The 4,313-nt window shown below is 47.4% G+C and overlaps 1 non-coding gene across 1 annotated transcript; it reads left to right on the top strand.

Annotated features, from left to right (window-relative positions):
- The first annotated feature begins 4,240 nt into the window (after positions 1-4,240).
- Positions 4,241-4,313, top strand: trnak-uuu (transfer RNA lysine (anticodon UUU)). The gene has a single exon. It is a non-coding gene; the product is annotated as a tRNA-Lys (tRNA).

Below are 4,313 nucleotides of genomic sequence, written 5' to 3'. Positions count from 1 at the left end.
GCAACAGTCCACAGTCTTCAGTGTGAGGGGAGGAAGGTTGATGGAGAGAACAATGAGCTCAGAAAAGAGCTGACCCAGGTTCAGTCTCTGAGGGAGAGAGAACAGGTGGAGATGAAATGTCTTGAGGAAGACCTGACTGAGAAGAAAAGTGCACTTGATCAGCTTCAGTCTCTGTGTGACAAGAGATGGACAGAAAACCAGAATTTGTGGGGACAGGTTTCTAGTCTTGGACAAGAGAAGATTATTGCATATCAGCTGGTAGAGAACATGTCTGCCATGGTGGGCAACCTTGAATCTGTGAGGGAGGAGAACCAGACTCAGATCAGAGACCTGAACACACAAGTCCACAATCTTCAGCTTGAGGTGAAGATGGTTTACAAGGAGAAGTGTGACCTCAAGTGTGAGCTCAACTCCATCCAGGCAGAGAAGAACAAAAGGAGAGAAGAACTCACTGAGAAGAAGACGACTCTTGAACAGCTGAGGTCCCAGAGTGAGGAGAGAGAGGCAGAAAATGGATGTTTGAGGAGACGAGTTTCTACTGCATCTCAGGAGACAGAGACCTTCACTGCAGAGTTGGCCCACCTCGAATCAAGGAAGGACCAGGACCCCACAAAGAGTGAGAGTCTGAACGGTGTAGTTCAGAGTCTTCTATGTGCAGTGAGAACAAAAAAGAAGAAAAGGAACAGTGCTCAGTGGGAAATCCTGGGAAATCTTCATGATTTAAAAAGCTGTTTGAAAGAGGAAAATCATGACCTTCAAGTGAAGGTCCAGCAAACTTCTGAAGAGCAAGCAGACTCTCCCCTACGTCCAGCCAGAGAAGAGCAAGCAGACTCTCCCCGACGTCCAGCCAGAGAAGAGCAAGCAGACTCTCCCCGATGTCCAGCCAGAGAAGAGCAAACAGACTCTCCCCTACGTCCAGCCAGAGAAGAGCAAGCAGACTCTCCCCTACGTCCAGCCAGAGAAGAACAAGCTGACTCTCCCCTACGTCCAGCCAGAGAAGAGCAAACAGACTCTCCCCTATGTCCAGCCAGAGAAGAGCAAACAGACTCTCCCCTACGTCCAGCCAGAGAAGAGCAAACAGACTCTCCCCTACATGCAGCCAGAGAAGAGCAAACAGACTCTCCCCTACGTCCAGCCAGAGAAGAGCAAGCAGACGCTCTCATATGTTCTTCTGCAGAGGAGCGATGGGATTCTGCTGCATGTCCTGCAACTGAAAAGCAGAATGATGGGGGCACCCTGGAGACTGGACCTGCTACGGGTCAAACCAGAGGTCTACTGAGCCGTGAGACATCTGGTGTAGAAGATGCTCTGTTTATGTTCATAGTTTCTTCTGTGTGTGCTTTTCCTCAACTTTGTTTTCTTTGTTTGTTATATATGATGATACCTTGATCACCACAGCAGTTGATCCCAGCTTGATTAGCTGAGTGCTTTGCAGTCTAAAGCACTTTAGTGATACCTGTGGGGTCCCTTATCCTCACTGACCACAGGGATTCAGCCTCAGTGAAGGAGAGTGAACCTTCCAGGTTGCAGCTCCTAGACTCTGGAACGCTCTCCCACTGGACATGAGGACGCTGAGGACGCCTTCAGAAAGAAGCTAAAGACCCATTTGTTTAGTAATATTATTGTTCATGATGGAATCGTCCCTCTGTACCTGCCCACACAGGTCAAGAGGTCAACTGATTCCCTGTTTAAAACAGCTCTTCATCACATGGATGTCCATCCCAACAGTCAGAGCTCACAGATGCTCCTATTCCTTCCAGTGGGAGGCGCTACGAGTGACTGATGAGGGTCAGGGGGGTCAGGCTAGTCCAGATAGTGGGTCTGTATGAGGTTGTTAGGGAGGGATAAGGTAGTGGCAGAGTTCAGGCTGTAGTTGTGCTCCAACAGTTGAGACAGGGCAGGACAAAAAATGACATCCTGATGGCGTTAGGAGTGATTCTTACAAGAACCAATCAATAAAAGTGGGTGGTGACCTGCTCATGTGACGCTTGTGTTGATGATTACTGGGTCTCCTCCATGCTCATTTATCATGAATGAATCCCTCTGAGTAAAACACCTGATGACTCCTGAGTTGGTTCACAAAATGTGTGAATGTGTGTGTGTGTGTGTGTGTGTGTTTGTGTGTGTGTGTGTGTGTGTGTGTGTGTGTGTGTGTGTGTGTGTGTGTGTGTGTGTGTGCAAGTGTGTGTGTGTGTTCCAACTGGAAGGAAACTGAATAATAACCAGACTAACTTTTGTCATGGACCAAATCTGGTTGACTCACTAAATTCATAACTGAAGTGATTATTTAATCAATAAACAGAACATTTGTCAAAAGTCATGATCAAATTAATGGAAAATCTGAGCAACGAGGGTTTAAAAATGTTCCAATGAGCCAAACCAATGTTGACAGTTAAAAGAAGCCAATGTGGGAGGATTCTTTCTGTCTCAGCAGTAAAGACTAATCCCACAGCTCACGTGAAGCATCAGGTCCTCTGTGAGAGGTGGGAATCCAACCAGGGACCTTTGGATCCACACCAGTCTTCCCTGACCTCATAGAAACTGGAACATTTTAACAAATAAATTCAAATTCAACTCAGCAGCAACTCTAGAACAGTTGCTAACTTGCTAATTCCTGTTAGCTCCAGATCAGACAATGCAGGCTCACCTTCACGCTTGGTTGTACGACCGCCACCAGTTGAAGCTTCTCTGGTTCAACAAACTCTGGGGACTCAAGACACAAGTCAGCACCGGTGCAGGTCCAGATCCAGATGTTAGCTGAGGGGGACAATGGCTTAAGGGAGCTCCAGGTAGCTGGTTTGAACTGGTCCCTCATCTCTGTGAGTAGAAACCATCTGAGGTGGAGGGGGAAGATCTGCTTTGACCTCCTGATCTCCCAGTAAAGCCAGTATAGATGTTGAGCTTGGAGGAGTTGATGGCCTCCTTCATCTTCTTGTTGGAGATGTTTGCTAAACTCAGCACCACCACAGATCAGAGGAACGTCCACTGTCAGCTGGACACTGGAGTTTCTAGTGACCTGCAGGATCTTAGTTGTGGTGGCAGCAGGCCTGTTCCAAGAGCTTTGCTCACATTCAATATCAGGCTTCATGATGGTTCTGGACCACTGAGTGATAGAAGCTGATCCTGGGGGTGGACTGTCTTTAGGGGGCTGAGGTGTGTGGTGGTCTTGGTGGACCCTCTGCATCTCAAGCTGAGACAACAGAGTCCTGTGTTCTTGAGTCATTGTGTATAGTCTCTTTTGTTGGAGAGCTCAGTGTGGTCCCTGATGGTCTAGTGGCTAGGATTCGGCGCTCTCACCACCGCGGCCCGGGTTTGATTCCCGGTCAGGGAATGATTTATTTAGAGGTTGAGGGAGAGGTGATCAGGTGGTCCACATGATGGTGGAGGTGATGAACTGTGAATCCATCATGGCTCCACTCTCACCCCCATTGTAGTGTTCTTGGTTCACTCTGCTATGGCCCCATGTTGAAGGGTGACTGTCTCATTCAGGTTCAACCCTTTGTTAGACTCTATTAAGTCACTGACTCCAGCAAGGACAAACTCTGTAATCCTCCTTAGTAGCTTTGGTTCCTTGCAGCACAGAAAGTCCATTCACTGATGTAGGAACTGGAAAACTTAGAGCTCCGTTCCTTCCTCCATTGAGCAGAATGAACAGAGAGCAGTTCCTCCTACAGTTCTCAGAAAGTCTGAGGGCACCAAAGAAAGGAGAGAAATGCAATCAATGTTGAATTCATTTACATTTCTTATATTTGATCAAAGATAGAACTTAATAAGCTGCCATCGACCTTGATGACCAACTCCTTCACTGTGTAGTTCAAAGTCCCTGGTTTGATTTGTGTCAGGACTTCAGAAGCTCCAATCCTCTCTCAGGTCCAGTGAGAGTGGAAGAGATTATAAATGACAGAAGCAGGGCCCTCACTCAGAACTGAACCAGCTCAGTTGGGAGAGCCTTAGACTGAAGATCTAAAGGTCCCTGGTCCGATCCCAGGTTTCAGCAGAGGAGCAGCATTGACTTTACTTTCCAGTGGAGGAACTGCAGACATGAAGGAAACTAACATCTTGTCCTGTGCATTCTTGTGACATTCAGGACATTTTTGGAGCCTCTTGTTGGATTTTGCCACAGAGAATCAGAGCCAATCAAAAGCATGGTGGACTTTAACATGGAGGACTGAACAAGTCAAGAAAGCATCAGTTTGACCTTCACAGGTGTTTCTTTTCCTGTCTCAATGCTGTAGAAAGAACCTGAGTAGCTCAGACGGTAGAGCATCAGACTTTTAATCTGAGGGTCCAGGGTTCAAGTCCCTGTTCAGGTG

The sequence above is a fragment of the Aulostomus chinensis genome, chromosome 1, assembly GCF_037954235.1.
Source record: "Aulostomus chinensis isolate RoL2024-O1b breed Wild chromosome 1, RoL_Achi_v1.0, whole genome shotgun sequence".
Taxonomy (NCBI): Eukaryota; Metazoa; Chordata; class Actinopteri; order Syngnathiformes; family Aulostomidae; genus Aulostomus; species Aulostomus chinensis.
Note: the sequence above shows the minus strand (reverse complement) of the source record. Positions and strands in the feature narration are given on the sequence as shown.